At 45.8% G+C, this 17492-nt stretch overlaps 1 protein-coding gene across 5 annotated transcripts in view; it reads left to right on the plus strand.

The window, feature by feature from the left end:
• The first annotated feature begins 1026 nt into the window (after window positions 1-1026).
• The window catches only part of TMLHE (trimethyllysine hydroxylase, epsilon), a 42905-nt gene continuing 26439 nt past the window's right edge, over window positions 1027-17492 (plus strand). For 2 of the 5 annotated variants that reach the window (XM_043492988.1, XM_043492990.1), the window contains exons 1-2: window positions 1027-1181; window positions 2235-2342. The gene's annotated coding sequence lies outside the window, so the exon portion shown is untranslated. Of the gene's footprint in view, window positions 1182-1308; window positions 1455-2234; window positions 2343-16756; window positions 17318-17492 lie in introns of those variants that run through there. The other 3 variants (XM_038417239.2, XM_038417240.2, XM_043492989.1) reach the window with 3 other exon arrangements.

The following is a 17492-nucleotide window of genomic DNA, read 5'->3' on the forward strand; positions in this document are numbered from 1 at the left end:
GGCTCTGAGCTGATGCAGTGGGTTGGGATCTGAGAGGGGGTGAGGGTTCCAGGTGGGGATGAGGGCTTTGGGGTGCAGGAGGTGGCTTTGGGTTGGGGCATTAAGAGAATGGGAGGGGGCTCCAGGCTGGTGCAGGGGGTTGGGGTTTGGGGGGAGGGGTGTGAGAGCTCCAGCTAAGGGTGCAGGCTCTGGGGTGGGGCTGGGGATGATGGGTTTGGGGTGTAGGAGGGTGCTCTGGGCTGGGACCAAGGGGTTCAGAGGGTGGAAGGGGGATCAGGGCTGGGGCAGGGGCACAGGAGTGGGTCAGGGTGGAAGCTCCAACCGGTGCTTACCTCAGGCAGCTCCGGGAAGCAGTAGCATGCCCTCCCTCCAGCTCCTACATGGAGGTGCAGCCAGGCGGCTCTGCGTGCTGCCCCATCTGCATACGTCACCCCCACAGCTCCCATTGGCCACAGTTCCTGGCCAATGTGAGCTGCGGAGCTGGCATTTAAGATGAGCGTAGCACACAGAGCCACCTGGCTGCCCTTACACCAAGGAGCCAAAGGAGGGACATGCCACTGATTCCGGGAGCCGTGCGGAGCCACAGCAGGCAGGGACCCTGCCTTAGTCCCTCTGCACTGTCGACCGGACTTTAAACAGCACGGTCAGCGATGCTCACCTGAGCCGCCAGGGTCCCTTTTTGACCAGGCGTTCTGCTAGAAAACTGGACACCTGGCAACCCTGCATGCCAACTTCACATGTAACACAAATACGGTGACACAGGAACCACAACACGGGAATGTGGCCGTGCCACGCATGGCCGACTCCACGGAGCCCACGTGTAACCCGCCCTGGGCGGAGAGGAGAGACCCGCTTTCCCCGAGACAGGCGGCTGCAGTCTCTATGGTTAATAGGACTCCCCACCACTGGTCGGGATCCCTTTCTTAGTCAGGAGACCTCCCAGCCCGCCCACAGCCGCTCTGTCCGGAGCCCGCGCTCTCTATGGTTAGGAGGGTGTCACGCCGCTCTGTCCGGAACCCTCATGTTCTATGGTTAGGAGGCCTTCTTTCACCCTCCAGTACCGCTCTGGCAGCTGCTCTCGATGGTTCGCAGGCCCCTCTCCTGGGCGGGACCCCGCGGGAGGCGGGGCGGAGCCGAGCCGTTGTCAGGAGGGACCCGAGTGTGCTTGGACTGCTTGGCAGGTGACTTGAGTGCAGGGTGGCCGGAGGGGGGGCTGTGTTTGGGGGGTGGCCGGAGGGGGGCTGTGTATGGCTGGGTGGCCTCTGGATCCAGCAATCCTGCGGGCACGATTGAAAGCCCTGATGAGCCAGATCCGGCCTATGGGCTGTATTTCCCCTCCCGTGCTATAGTGAGATAATTACTCCACAATAGCTCTGCTGGTCAATTTTCCTGTGTAGACAAGCCCTTAGTGAACGCTAAAGTAAATTGTGTAAATGGGCCTGTAAAAATCTAAGGTAATCAGAATTTGTAAATATCTTATTCTTGTTTTTATCTTTTATTAGTAGGGAGATTTCCTTTCAGTTTATCCAGAACTTGCTAATGCCTCTTTTGGGTTCTTTTCTTATTAGTTGGTTTCCTTCCCCTTGCTAATCAAGGCCTCTTTAGTTGCACTATTACCTGACTACTGGCTCATCAAGGATATGTAAGTTGCTTCTGCTGCCTCATTCCTGTGTTACAACTCTACTCTTCTCCTATGCATAGGCTTAACTTCCTAGTATATAACAGGTTTCAGAGTAGCAGCCGTGTTAGTCTGTATTTGCAAAAACAAAAGGAGTACTTGTGGCACCTTAGAGACTAACAAATTTACTTGAGCATAAGCTTTCGTGAGCTACAGCTCACAAAATGCATCCGATGAAGTGAGCTGTAGCTCACGAAAGCTTATGCTCAAATAAATTTGTTAGTCTCTAAGGTGCCACAAGTACTAGTATATAACAGTAGTTGAGCATTGGTGGAGATGAGAATAGCTCCCCCCCAAGTGTCAATTTCATTCCTCACAGCTTACCACCTTAACAGTAATCTAGGACCAGGTAGACTTCTTCATCTGAAACTTCAGTTGCTGCTGAATCTAATTTTCCATTCTTCCTGCTTCACTAATGTTACAAGTAGGGTGGTTTCAAATATGAGGGCAACTGTGTCTTCTTTGTGTTTCAGAACTCTCAAATCTTTTGCATATGTTAACTGAGCTGTCTACCTATACTCAGTACCCTTTCTTCTTCTTCTTTTTTTTTTTTAAGTTCCAATTTGGATGTCTTGGGACAATCATAGGAGCAGTTCCAGGCATCTCCAAAGACACATCTGGAGTTTTCGGTGTATAGCAAGAGCCACATAAATGTATTAAAAATGTGAGTAATATGCTTTCAGATAACGATTTGAGCTGTTCAGCTTCTGAGCAGTTAAATGCAATTAATCTGTCTGTCTAAGCTGTTTTCAAATGTTAAATGTCCAACTGCATAGCCATGATTGAATCCAGGCCACTTTGCCCTGCTAAGTGCATAAAACTGGGTCTGCGAGCTCTGGAAGTCAAAGTCCTTCCTGCTTCTCTTGCATCTTGACAATATTTTCTCCCTCACAAGCAAACAGATTTACGTTTTTTTTGTTTTTTTTTTTTTAAAAGTTGATGCACAAGCCTCAGGAGGCTTTTGAGCAGTGGGGAAGCATATGTTTTGAAGGGGTTATTTTAATAGCATTCATGATGAGATTCATGTGCAAATCTCTCAAATTCAGCTACCTTTTGACATTGAATTGTATTAGTCCTGTCTTACCTTTGAGTTGTCTCAAGTTTTAGATACCTTCTACAAATCTTGCTGTTAAGCAGCCCCCTTGAAAAGTGGGTCTAGAAGTCTAGCAGGTTTTGGTGCCACTAAAACCTGTTCCGCTTCAGATATATGGGTGTAAGTCTTTGAAATGAAGCCCATTGTGTTCATAGGAGTTGGGAAGCACTTTAACAAAGTGTGTTGTTTGCTAATTTAAAAGCTGATGTCAGATAACAATGCCCTTTTTTAAATCTTGTTTGGTTTTGTTATCAATTCTTCCAGCTATTGTATAGTATATCTTAACCATAAATCTCTTGTTTGTGCTTTACTCTTTTCAGCTCCCATGATTCTGAGGCTCAGCTCTCTGTACCTGGGCTTCAGCTGAAAACAAAAACTCTACTACTTTTCTCTTTGAAATCATATCTTCTCCCGTTACTTTGTTTGCCGGTGAAATAAGCATACTTCACAGTAATCAAATTTTCTCTGAGCACTCCCACCACCTGGTAAATAGGAAGTAAGGAACCAGAGGCAGCAAGACCCATCCCACTACACTTGATTTACTCTTGAACTATTTGGCATACAGGCCAGGTCTATGCTAGAAACTTTTGCCAGTATAGTAATGTGAGTATGGGGCGGTTTTGGTTTTTTGTTTTTTTTTTAACAACAATTCTATACCAACAAAAGACCTAGTGTAGATGCAGTTGTGCAGATGCAGATGTGCTGGCAAAAAACTGCTCTTGCTGGTATAGCATATTTCATTGGATGAACCAGTGTAATCTATACCAGCAAAAACTGCAACTACACTAAGAGAATTTGCCAGTATAATTATCCTGGCAAATGTTTTTTAGCGTAGACAAGGCCTACATTTCATTTCATTCACCTCCTCTATATGGGAATGTAGTGAGGCAATGACTCATGAGTGCGGCCCCTCCTGCTGGTCATCTCGGCAATTAGCTCTTTCTGGCCCAGAGCGCCCTCTGCAGGCCGGTGTCTTGCCTGCTGCTGGTCCCGTGTCCCTCCCAGACCCTCTTTATCTCAGGGATCTGCCCCAGCAGTACCACACTCTGGGTCTCCCTTCCCAGGGGAACCCCCCAACCCTCTAAAAACCCACCTTGCCTCAGTGGCTACTGCCAGTCATCATCTAGCCCCCGCTCACTGGGGCAAACTACAGTCTGTAATGGCCACTCATCATTGGCAAGGGGTTAGGACCAGCTGCCTCTACCTATTCCCAGGCTGCCCCTCTGCACCCCCAGTACCTTTCTGGGCCTTTACCAAGGCCTGCAGCCTGGGGGTTTACCAGGTGAGAGCTCTCCAGCTGCCCTTGCCCTTGCCCTTGCCCACTCAGGCACCTTCAGCTCCCAGGCAGCCAGGTCCTTCTCTTTCTACAGCTAGAGAGAGACTCCTCAGCTTCTGGCCCACAGTCCTCTTATCAGGGCCAGCTGGGCCCTAATTAAGCTGGCCACACCTGTGGTCAGCTACTCAGTCAGCTTCCCCAGCTGTTCTTAATCCCTTTTACCCAGCCGCAGCCCTCTCCAGGGCGGCTTTTAACCCTTCCAGGGCTGGAGCGGGGTCACCACCCCGCTACAGGGAACTTGATAAATGAATTGGAAGTTAGCTTGGTTTCATTCTAGTGTCTGTAAATACCTCTGTGTAACTTCATAGAGCAGTGCTGGATGAATTATGTTAGATATCCTGATATACCACACATGGTACCAATACACTTTTAAGTAATGGACAAGCACCAGTGTTCTGATGCTTTTGTAAATATTCCTTGTATGTCCCTCTCTTATAAGAGATGAAGGGAGTTAAGAGATGCAGAAAATGTGTGTGTGAAAAATCTGACTTATTAGCTGGCAGCACTCTTCCTCAGATATTGGAAGGGTTTAGCTTGGACAGCCTAGGGTGTGAGGAAGGGAGAGGAGAGGGAAATGTTGAAGGATGGATTAACACATATACCTGCACAAAGAAGAGGGATTGAAGATGTTTTGGATGTGAAAAGTAACTTCTGAGTTTCTAGGCAAAAGTGCATATTGCTAATATGGACCAGAAAGGCATCTGATTTCAGAATTATTGCAGACCAACAGCTTTTAGTTGAGTCAGCGAATGAGATCATGTTACTTACACGTCTGATTTCAGATAGTGACAATTGTGGCAGGGAAGAAAAAATTCCCCTTGAAAGATTTAATTCTATATAGTTGGGAGGGGGAAAATATTTACAGTAAACCAAATGTGTTCAGAATCCAAATGAGCCATCCCCTCTTCATTAATGAGCAAGAGATGGAATAGTAGGGATTAGCTTTTTTTCAACATTCCCTAGTCCATGGCATGATACAAAACCCCCTTCAGGGTATTGTGGAAAAATAAACCACTCGTTGTGTTTGGATCAGAACAAGCCTGAGGCGCCTTTTATTGATTACAAGCGCAGGGGGGTAACAGCTCTAAGTAGCTGCCCCCCGATGCAAAGCAGACACAGTTTTTTAAAGCTTAAAACCACAGACAAATTACACATACTTCCATATTAATTACCTTATTTAGAATACATTGCAAAATTAACACTGGGCAAAAGCAAAAACAAGCGTTTCCCCCACTAGGCCCTTCCTTTTGTTCACCATCTGTTCTTTTGCAGTCAGTGACCTTTCTAACACAACTGTTGTGGTTATATATTTCGTAAGCTTGACTATTGCAAATTTGTTCTGTCTGGGGACTTTTCCATCCTGCCCCTTATGCACAGAAAACCATTGTTATGTTTTGGGGACTTTCCACTGTGACTTCTCCTACCCCTTGGCAAACATAAGCAAGCAGGATCTCAGTTTACGGCCTGAAGGCAAGCTTGACCAAAGTTAGGGCCTTGACCTGAGTTTCATGTCCTGTTAATTCTTGCTCTCGTTCTCATTTTCAGTGTATTCCCATATTTTATATAGCCCTCTCTCTCAGAAAAATTACACACCTTAATTCCTCTTCTTATTTTAGTGCTTGCACATGTCCATTCTTATTTAGGTGTGTGCATGCCCCAAGCACAGCTGTCAGAAATTTTTCCCCTAGTGGTATCTGTCAGCTCAGCTTTAGTGCCCCCCTGGTGCCGCACACTCTTAGCGCCAGTATAAGGGGGCCCCGCCGATCCATCACTCCTCAGTTCCTTCTTACTACCCGTGACGACTGTTCAGAACTCCCCTTTCTTTGCCTTGGCAAAGAGTTTTTGGTGGTTGTCCTTAATTGGCTATTTGTATATAGTTATCTATAGTTAGTTGTAGTGTTTTTAAAATAGTTAGGTGGTTTTAGTAGATTCTTAGCAAGTTAAGGTTAGTAGGGCACCTCTCCGTGTCTGGAGAGGAGGTCCCGGCACCAGTGCATGCCTCATTCCATGGGGTTTAAGGCATGCTCCTCCTGTGAGAAGCCTATGCCCAAGAGTGACCCGCACTTGAGTTGTCTCAAGTGCTTGGGAAAAGGCCATAGAAAAGACCTCTGCCAGATTTGTCAGGAGTTCAAACCCCGAACATAGAAGGACCAGGCAGCGAGACTTAAAGTCCTCCCTATGGAGGCCACGCTGAGACCCACCTCGGAACCGAGATCGGACTCAGCTCTGAGCACATCAGCATCTGTGCAGAGTGCACTGCCAACTGCTAGAGGCCCGCGGTGCCACTCCCCAAAGAAGAGGCACTTCAGGCACCACAACAAGAGCTGTCCACTGGCACCAGAGAGCAGCAGCAAGGGAGATAGGGATGTGGTGAGACCAAGAATGGTCCACTCTCCCACAACGGCAACCAGCCCCAACAACCATGCCGGTGCCACAGACTCTACAAAAGGAGCTGCACTCCAGCCAGCACTGCGCCGACCAATTTGCGGTCCCTTTAATGCCAGAGGTGTATGCGGCAGCCAGGGACCTTTTGACTCTGCCGATACCGGGATGGCACCAGGAAACACTGAGGTTTTCCCCCATTGAGAGACTGGTGCCAAGACCCTTCTCTAGAAGGAAACCTCTGATTGCCTCCCTTCCAGCTTCACCGCAGCATCGTTCACCAGCACCGGGAGGGTCGGCAATGCTATGGAGACCACACTTCATATGCCTTTTCCTCCCCGGGGTCAGATTCAGGCACCTATTTTGAGTACCGACAGAACCGTCGGCGTTACAGCCACCACTCCCCATGACTATTGGTGGGTTCCAGAGCTACAGCGGCAATGAACGCCTGGCCTATGGGCCTATGGGGGATGAATCCCATGCAATGGCTATTCTAGAATGCATGGGTTTCCCCATAGGCCAGGGCACCAATTCGCAGTGCTCTTTCTTGGTCCGGTTGGAGACTGTGGCACCACCGTGATGAGAGACGCTGGAACTGACCAGTACCAAGGCAGGAGCTGCACCCAGTACCAAACACAGCATGGGCCTGAGCTTGCAACCTGGTACATACCCTGGCGTGTTTGATAACTGGTATCGAACAGCCGGCTCAGGCATCCCAAGTAGAGGAGGTGATGGAAGAAAAGACAGCTTTTCATGCCTTTTCCTCTGTGATGTTCCCCTCTGGTGTTATCTGGACTGGTGATCTGTTAGGTCACTCCAGCCCTTGTTCTCTGGGAGCCAGCCTTACCCTGCTCTGCTGTGAGAACCCCCACTCCTGGGCTGTTCACGCACAGCCTCTGGCATGTACGCTGCTCCCAGCTACTTGTGACTGAATGACACTAGCCAATACCTCCGGTCCCAGAGATAACCCTAGGAACCTTCGTCTTGCAGTGTCCAGTTATGCCAGCTGGATGCTGCAAGCTTATATGAGTTTGTCAATTTCACAAAGAAATTGATATGTACCAGGCTTGTTCTCCCTAGGGGAGCCTCTGACATGCTTCAAACCAAACGCATCGCTTCAGGTAGAATAAACAAACAGATTTATTAACTATAAAGATAGATTTTAAGTGATTATAAGTCAAATCACAAGAAGTCAGATTTGGTCAATTGAAATAAAAGCAAAACGCATTCAAAGCTGATCTTAACACTTTCCTTGTCCTTACAAACTTAGATACTTCTCACCACAGGCTGGCTGGTTGCTCTTCAGCCAGGCTCTCCCCTTTGATCAGCGCTTCAGTAGCCTGGTGTGGTGTCTGTAGATGAAGGTGGAAGAGAGAGGAAGAGCATGGCAAACATCTCTTCCTTTTATCATGTCCTTTCCTCCCCGTTGGTTTTGTGTGTCTTTCCCCCCCCCTTCAGAGTCAGGTGAGCATTACTGAGTCTCTCTAAGCAAGGTTGAGCAATTCCCCTGGTGTGGCCTCATGCAGGTGAGTCATTGCATTGTAGCTCCCTTGCTGGACAATGGCTGTTGATGGGTTGTTTGATACCTTGCCCGGGCATTGGTTACTTTCCTTGCTGTTGCCTCTGAGGAGCTAATATCCGGCTGTTTCCCTCAACTTACAGCATGTTTTAGTGACAACCATACTACACAATTCTCATAACTTCATACGCATTAATGATGTACATATATGGATAGATAAATGACTTTCAGCAGATCATAATCTTTCTCCTGATACCTTACAAGGCATGCTTTATAAGTAAAATCACGATTATATGAAAATTGGGATATGGGGGTTACAGCCCGCTCCCCCAAGATATAGAATGTCACATCCTGCTCTTCACTGGATGATGATCTTGTAGCAAAAAGTGCTTCCCCCCCCCCCAAAAAAAATGATTTAAGGGCTCCCAGGACTTGCTAAAGCAGGTGGCTATTTTGTCAGCATCAGGGCCTGCAAAAGTCGCGCTGCCACTGCGATGAGGCAATAATGAAGCCGATTAAAGTCCTGTGTCAGACACCTGCCTCTCTCCCACCCATAGCCAGGAGAATGGAGCACAAATGTTTCATTCCAGCTCAGGGCTGTGAATTATTACTTTCTCATCCCCCGCTGGAATTTCTCGTGGTGGTGGCCAATGAGAGGGACTGGCAAGGACAGATGGATCATGTGCAGAGAGCAAAGGAGCCAAAGAAGTTAGACTTACTTGGCAGAAAAGCATACTCGATGGGGGTGGAGAGGGCTCCAACTTTGCATAGCAACCCAGCAAGCATTGCTGGATCGCTATGACTTTAACATGTGGGAGTCAATGGGCAGATTTAAAGCGAAACTCCCTCAAGACAACTAGCAGGAGTTTTCAGCAATGGTGGACGATTTCAGCAATAGTGGGCTTCCCTGCAAGTGACCTTGGATGCTGCTGATTCTGCAGCTAGATCCATGGCCACGGTAGTTACCATGAGAAGGAGCTCTTGGTTGCAAGAAGCTGGCTTTCTTCAGGAGGTCCAGCAGACACTGCATGCAGGAATTGCCCTTTGAAGGCTCTTTGCTCTTTTCAGAGCAAACAGATGCTAGGCTTCATGGCCTTAAAGATTCTAGGGCCACATTAAAATCTCTAGGGCTACATAACCTGTCTCAGCCTAGAAGGCAATACAGACCCCAGCAGTTAAGCGCTGTTACACCCAGCACCCTAGCCATGACCAGAGGAGAAGGAGTAGGGGAATCAGTAGCAGACCACCTCCACCCTCCTCCATCACAGGACCTTCTTAATTGGGCCCACACTGCTCAGGCAACTCAAGAAACTCGTTTTGACAAGATTCTTGAGGATGACATCCAACCCCCCAATCTCAGGATCCATTCCCTATCTTTTCTGACTGCCTTACCCACTTCCTCAAGGCCTGGAAACGGTTTACTGCTGGGTTTTAAACACAGTAGAATCGGGATGTGGTTAGATATTTGTCTGTGTTTGTTCTCCCTGTGTGCTATCCCAGCTCTGCAGATAGTTGACACAGCAGACCTCGAGCGAACTTCCCAAAGACCACAAAATCTGTTAAGGTACGAAGGCATCTGGCCAGGTTTATTGTTGATGAAGCACGGTGCTAGTATTGCACAGACTCTACCGGACCACTAATACATGTATGCCCATGACAATCGACACAGCTCAGTCAGTGACGGGACTTTCCACTGCCCCATAGGCTGGCCAAAGACACTCCCTCTGAGATACATCTTTATACACTAATTCAAACAGGTTACATATTGCCCCTGATATATCAGGGTGCCATCCATTGTCTTGTATATGTTGGTTTGATCAAAACATCTCTATCCATCATGCTGTCATCCTGACCTATTCTTTAGGATGGGTCAGTGTGTTCCTGTTATCTTTGGGGAATGTGCTGGTATCAAGGTGTTCTGGTACCACCCTTCTGGAATGTGCTTGCGTGAGTACTCTGTACCCAGCACTTCTTAGGAATATGCGTTTTGCAATATTATCCCTGTGCTTGCCAAATTCTGTGACCAGGCTCTGCCTCTTGCTCACAACCTGACTATGCTTCAGCAACGTTTGACTGTTACTTTAGTTCAGGCCTCTGATACAAGACCTTATGTTTCAGGCCCTCTTCTTGCTACATGGGGTATAACCTCCAGTTTCTTTCTACATTCGCCCCCATTCCCACCCCTTCCCAGTCTCTCTTCAGGGACCCTTCTCATGAGCCTCTGCTAGAGCAGAAGGTGCAGTCCCCCCTTTGAATGGGAGCTATGGAAGAGGTTCCACGTCAGCTAAGAGGAAAGTGGTTCTATTCCAGTTACTTCCTGATTCCCAAAGCCAAGGGAGGCCTGAGGCCGAGCCTAGACCTTCACAAACTCAATTGTTACCTCAAAAAGCTAACATTCTGCATGGTCTCTTTTTGGCATCCATCATTCTGTCGCTAGATCCAGGGGACTGGTATGCTGCCCTCGATTTGAAAGACTAACATCATCATATTTCGATATTCCAAGGTCACAGATGATTCCTGAGGTTTGTAGTGAATCAGGGGCATTATCACTTCACTGGCCTCCCGTTTGGCCTTTCAACTGCCTGGCGGGTCTTTACCAAATGTATGGCAGTGGTAGCAGCATTCCTAAGGAAAAGAGGAGTTCATGTCTTCTCGTACATGGACAACTGGCTCATCAAAGGCTGGCCCCAGCACAAGTACAGTCCGACATTGCCCTTATATAGTCAACCTTCTGGGACCTGGGCCTTGTGATAAACATACAGAAGTCAGCTCTAACACTGGTTCAAAGAATAGAGTTCATCAGGGCTCTTCTCGACTGGACGTTGACAAAGGCCTGTCTCCCAGATGAACATTTCCAGTCAATTTAGTCGTTACTACGCTTCCTTCAGTCCCACCCCATCACAACAGTCAGACTGTGCGTAAGCTTTCTCAGTCACATGGCTTCCTGCACATATGTAATGCAGCACGCAAGGCTGAGACTTGGCTCCAGGCTTGGCTGAGCTCGGTGTACTCCGTGTCCAGGCACCATCTGGACAGGATCCTCACTGTGCCGCCTCAGGTCCTTGACTCCTTTAAGTGGTGGTTGGACCCCAGAGTATTATGCAAGGGAGTACCCTTCACAAGGCCCCGACCATCTGCACATCCAGTCTCTGACACCTCAGTGCTAGGTTGGGGAGCCCATCTAGGTCATCTCAGAACACAAAGTCTATGGTCACAGGAGGAGCTATTGCTCCATATCAATATCAGGGAACTTGGCGGTCTGTCGAGCTTGCCAGGCGTTCCTGCTGCATATTACAAACAAGATCGTTTCGGTTCTCTCGGACAATACATCAGCCATGTATTACATCAACAGGCAAGATGGGGTGTGTTAATCGCCTCTGTGTCGGGAAGCAATCAGTTTATGGGATTTCTGCAGCACTCATGCAATCAAGTTGTAGGTTTCTTATCTGCCGGGGTACAGAACCACCTCGCAGATCACCTCAGCAGGTTCTTTTCCGCTCACCACAAGTGGTCCCTTCACCTGAATGTCACATGGGACATCTTCCGCAGGTGGGATTATTTCCGGATAGATCCGTTTGCTAAACATGCCCACAGGAAGTGTCAACAGTTCTGCTCTGTGAGGGGTCACAGCCCAAGATCCATCACAGATGCCTTCCTGCTGACATGGTCTGTGTTATGCCTTTCTGCCCATTTCATTGATTCACAAGATGCTGACAAAGATCAGAGAGGATCAGGTCCGAGACCTCTTAATAGCTCCAACTTGGCCCAGGCAGCATTGGTACACAATGCTAGTTCAACTGTCCATGGAGACATCGGTCACACTTCTGCTCCACCCAGACCTGGGCTCCTTGCATCTGAAAGCATGGAGTCTTCATGGCTAAATCCTTGAGCGAGCCTTTTCGGAGCAGGTCTATAAAGTCCTCCTAGGCAGCAGGAAACCCTCCACGAGGGCAGCTTATTGCACCAAGTGGAAGCGTTTCTCCTTTTGGTTTTCACAACGTAGAATGTCACTTCTGGAAACCCTCTTACAATTCATCTTAGACTATCTTCTATTCCTGAAGGAGCAGGGCTTGGCCCTCTCCTTGATCAAGGTCCACCAGGCAGCCATCTCGACGTTCTACCTGAAGATAGGCAATAGATGGATCTTTTCTCATAAAACGGTAATCTACTTCCTTAAAGGCCTGGAGAGGATATTCCCTCAAATGAGGAAGCCAGTCCCTCCATGGGATTTGAATCTTGTCCTTTCAAAATTGATGGGACCACCCTTTGAGCCACTAGCAAAATGTTCACTACTTCACCTTTCATGGAAAGTAGTCTTTCTAGAGGCAATCATGTCGGCCAGGAGGGTGTCAGAGAGCCGAGCCCTCACTGCAGAACCTCCTTATACAATCTTCTTTAAGGACAAGGTGCAGTTACGTGCACACCTGAGCTTCCTTCCTAAGGTGGTGTCCCAATTTCACTGCAACCAACCCATATTTTTGCCTTTTTTAAAGCCTAAACCGCATGTTAATGGGGAGGAACAATGCTTGCACTCTCTGGATGTTAGGCGGGTTTTGGCGTTCTGTATTGAAAGGACCAAGCCATTCCACCAAAACCCTACAGTTCTTTATAGTGATACATAAAAGGTCTTCCCATTTCTGTTCAGAGGATCTCGTCATGGGTAACATCTTGTATCAGAACTTGCTTTGACCACACAGGCTTTCCCCCTCCGCCGAACTTCACAGCTCATTCAACAAGATGTCAGGCCTCATCAGCGGCCTTTCTGACTCAGATCCCCATTCAGGATATCTGCAGAGCAGTAACCTGGTCCTCAGTACATACGTTTTCAGCTCATTATGCCATTACTCAACAGGCAAGAGACCATGTGCAGTTAAGCAGAACAGTACTACAGTCGGCTTGCCCCTGAACTCCGAGCCCAGCTCCTGTGCTACAGCTTGTGAGTCACCTAAATCAGAGTGGACATGTGCAAACATTCAAGAAAAAATGGCTATTAACTTTTCTGTAACTGTTTGTTTTTCTTCGAGATGTGTTGCACATGTCCATTCCAAGACCCATCCACTGGCCCCACTCTTGGAGTCATTCGTAAGAAGAAACTGAGGAGTAAAGGCTCGGCGGGACCCCCTTATACCAGTGCTATGAGTGCACAGCACCAGGGGGCTCTGGAGCCAAGCCGATGGATACCACTAGGGGAAAAATTTCTGACAGCTGTGCTCGGGGCATGCACATACCTAAATCGGAATGGATATGTGCAACACATCTCAAAGAACAACAGTTACGGAAAGGTTAGTAACTGTTTTTCCCCCCTGTCCAGCTCCAGTCGTCTTGTGTGTAGACTTCAATTTCTGTAGTAAAACTGCTTTCCCAAAGTGTAAGAGCAGCTATCTTAGTGCTTTATTACTGCTCTAAAGTTATTGGAGAAACGTTCCAAGTACTGTCTTGCTTAGAGACTAGTGTGGTGTGTTGTAATTTTTGTATAACTGGTTCTATGAACTAGTGAGAAGGTTGGAGGGATGAGAGAGAATGGTTGACCTCTTTCTATCTCCTGCCCTCCCAGGTGCTTTTACACAGTGTTGCTGCTTTAGATGGACTAAACTGTCAAAACTAGATTTATACATTTTGCCCTGATGTCCTGTACCCCATTTACTTTACTAAACTTTAGGGTGGGAGAGGGAGCTGACCTTTGAACTATCTGATTGATAGACTGCCTGAATCCAGATAAGGCTACTTTCCAAGTTTGAATGATAGCACACTTGGTACAAAAATTTGGTTTAGGTGTAGAGATTGTTTCAGCAATCTGCTTCTGGTTTAAGTTGGGATTGATTCACTGGAGGATTTTTAATCCTTAGAACACTAGCAGTTTCCAGACTATCAGCCAAATGATTGCTTGGGGGATGTGGAAAAGTACGTGATGTTGTCTCTGTAGACTACGGCTTACTCCAGCATCATCCCATGTTGCTTAGATCAAAAGTACATTATCCTGGTCTTCTGTTCTTAATATCTGTTTAAAAGATTCCTTAAAATGAAAGAATGGCATTCAGTGGACGTGAAAGGGAGGCTCAGCCTGTTCTCTGGGTGATAGACTGTAGTGGAGAGATGTGTGGGAAAAGGATGGCTTGACCTTTTTTTCCAGTGAAAGCCATGACTTTCTGGCAACAATTGCTTAGATGATGCTGTTTTGGTTAGTTAGCCATAACTGGCTATGTGGACAGGAGTGCCAGCAGTTAGGGAGGGAGCTGAACTCTCAAAAGACCTTTGGCAGCTGCCTGATAAAATCTGTTTTATCTAAATAACCGACTTGCCCAGGATGCATGTGTGTTGCCCTACTGTCAGTCAGATCTATGGAGAGACAATCTACATGGGTTCAGTGTAGTGGAGAGGCCTTTTCCCACTCAATGCTATCATCTCTTCACCCACTGGGGACAATGTAATCTAATACTTAGCACTTACATAGCATTTAACATCTTCAACATGTTGTACAAACTTTAATCCTGCCAGCACCTTTTAAAAATTAGGTAAATATTATTGTTCCTGTTTACAGAAGGGAAAGCTGAAACGGAGATGTCAAGTGTTGTGTCCACAGTTCCAGCCTCAAACTTAGTCCACTAGAATATGCTGCCACTAGATTACATATGAGCTCTCTACTCAGTTATACATTGATTCTAGTCCAGTAGGGTGTCTAATTATTAACTCTTCTGGCTACAACAAAATAACTTCTATGACAGCATGCAGAGTTTTAAAATATTTGGGGTATTTTACTTGCTTCTTTTAACCAAACCCTGAGTATATGTTGATGTGTGCTATAAAAATTCAGTGCTGAAACACTTTAGCTTTATAAGAAAGTTAAATATTTTCCTTTGTAGAAGCAATAATGGAAAAAAAACATACAAACTAGGCAAGAATTTTCAGCTTGTTGGGTCTGCTCTGATTTGCATTTGTCAAAATGCCCTGGACCCAGATAAATTTTGGCCTGTCTTCACACAATCCAAACCCACGTTAGTGTAATTTTGTCTAATATGGTTTGACCCAAAGTTCACATTGGGATTATTACTTCAAATTTTATTAATCGTGAATTATAATACATTTCTCTATGCTTCTGTCAGTGGTCATTCTTTAAGGGGGAGGGCACTATTTTTACCTCTTCTCCAGCAGGTGGCAGTACACCTCTGACATGTTGAGAGCTAGCTTTCCTGCATTTAGCCCAGAATTAATTAATGTCAGAGTACAGACCCAGCAAAAATAGAACCATGTTAAATTGGACCATTTGAATGAAGTAAGTACTATCGTAAATGTGATCATGTGTGGGGGAGATAAAAAGAGGGTCGGTTAGTCTGCTGGAATTGAGAATTACAGAAAGAATAATGTGCTATGGTCTTTAAAAAAGAAGCAGATGAAAGTCTTGATGCAAATGAGTTAAGAGTTGGCAGATTTCAATACAATTACTGCAAGGTGGGTCTTGTCTCAAGCAGCGTTAAACACCAGGTATTTGTCTTATGGCTTTCATTTCGAGCAAAATTAATTACAGAGCCGACATTTTCTCCTGATGTCTTTATTAACTACTTAACTGTTGACATAACCTTAATTGTGGAGGAAAGGGGAGTGGGGATTTGTTGTAGCAGAGATCCAGTGTGGGAAAACTCCCTGCTGCTGCAGTTTAGTGCAGTAAATCCAGAAGATTACTTCTTGGCAGAGAAAACAATCCAGGTTGATACAAGAATGTAATCCACTACTTTTATTGGGTTTTTTTTTATAAGTGGTACTTGTGCTGTGTAACATGTGCTCCATAAATCGTTAAAACTGCTGCTACGTTACTACAGGAAATGCATTATGAGCATCCATGTAATTTTAGACACCCATTATCACTGGGTTTTATTTACCTATCGATTATTTCACTTGGTTTATGATTGGACTTTCAGTGCTTGATATAGTTTTAATAACTCTCTCATTTACCCCTGGCATTGAATGGTAACCTTCCCAAGGGAGGCATCTCCTTATCAGCCTTCGGCCTTGACCCTGTTTAATCAGTATTTTCTTCACAAAGGTTATCTTAACTCTTGCAGTGTGGCCTCATGATGGTTGGTTGCATTTTCTAAAGCAGCATAGAAATTCTAGATTAAAGATGCAACTGTCTCTTCAGGCAACCAGCACTGAATATTTATCCCGGCTGAGACTTGCAGACAATATACGTTTTTCTCAGGCTGCTTAGGGGAACAGTGTGCAAATGTTTTTTTTTTTAATGCTAATGTTTGTGAGGGTTGGTTGCAATACTGAAATTCTGTCCTATTTCCTACATTAACAAGTCATTAATTGGAAACATTTGGTTTTAGTTCAAAGCTTGTAAGAAAATAAAGGATTAATCAAAGGAAGAGTAAATATGAGCCATTCAGCATTTGATGAAAAACTTTTTTTTAAAAGCCAAATTAGAACAAGAGTTTGCAGCCTCATTGATTACAAGTAAATGTTGTTGTTGTTAAACAGTGTTGTTAATCCAGCACCGGAATATGACATACTCTTTCCCAGGTAGTGCCAGGCATAATGTGGGGTTTTGTGGGATGATGGTGATCTGCTCGCTAAAAACTAGATGGAGACCATAGATTCATTTAATGCTCTACCAAAAAAAAAAAATCTTTGTATTGATTTAAATACTTGGATCCTAACTAACTTCCTTTGCTCAATATTTTTCTTTCTTTAAAATGGGAACTGAAAGCACTTTAATAAATGAACTGAAAGGCCATTGATTTCACTCACTGTAAGTTCCTCTTGTATCCTCTGCAGAGATACTATTCTGTTACTTGCAGCTCTAGTCCCTATGCCTCCTATAGCAACCAACGTGGATTTTTACTCTTTCTCCAGAAGGCTGTGCTATGGTGGGTTTTCTTTCTTAAGACTAAATAAACATACCGGCACCACTGCTTAAATTTTCCACCCTTTTGCATTCCCTTCCCTAGTAGTCTCTCCCTCCCACCCCATACTCTTTGTCTTGGGTTAAGATTCTATTGACATGTTTCTGTCTTTCTCACTCCTGTTGTTCTTGGCCTTTTGCATAAATAGTGTAAAACAGTATCTTAAGTTCTCTGTGTACAACTCTATCCTGCCCTGATAGAGGGATGGGCTTAATGATCCAATACATCTCTCCCGTCTCAAAGTCCTCTGATCATTTGGATTCAGACTGAGATGGTTTAGCTGCTTCTTCCACCACTTTTTGTTGACTCTTAAGGGACTTCGTCTTGATACCTCAAGCCATTGCACTTCTCTGCATTGATAACTAGATCTGTCTGTAATGTGGACAACTTAAAGGTCAACAGTATAAAGGTACGCTGAATACAAGAATATGTAGCTGTCTAAATGGCTAATTTTAATGAGGACAGGTCTAACTTGCTGCTTTCAGTCAGGATTCATTAAACTGGCACCCAATGTAAATGCTCTCCAGTATATGGATTTTTGGTTTCAGATTCTCAAATTCTCCTTTTTAGTTTTAATATTCATA

The sequence above is a fragment of the Dermochelys coriacea genome, chromosome 9 (genome assembly GCF_009764565.3).
Source record: "Dermochelys coriacea isolate rDerCor1 chromosome 9, rDerCor1.pri.v4, whole genome shotgun sequence".
Lineage (NCBI taxonomy): Eukaryota > Metazoa > Chordata > Testudines > Dermochelyidae > Dermochelys > Dermochelys coriacea.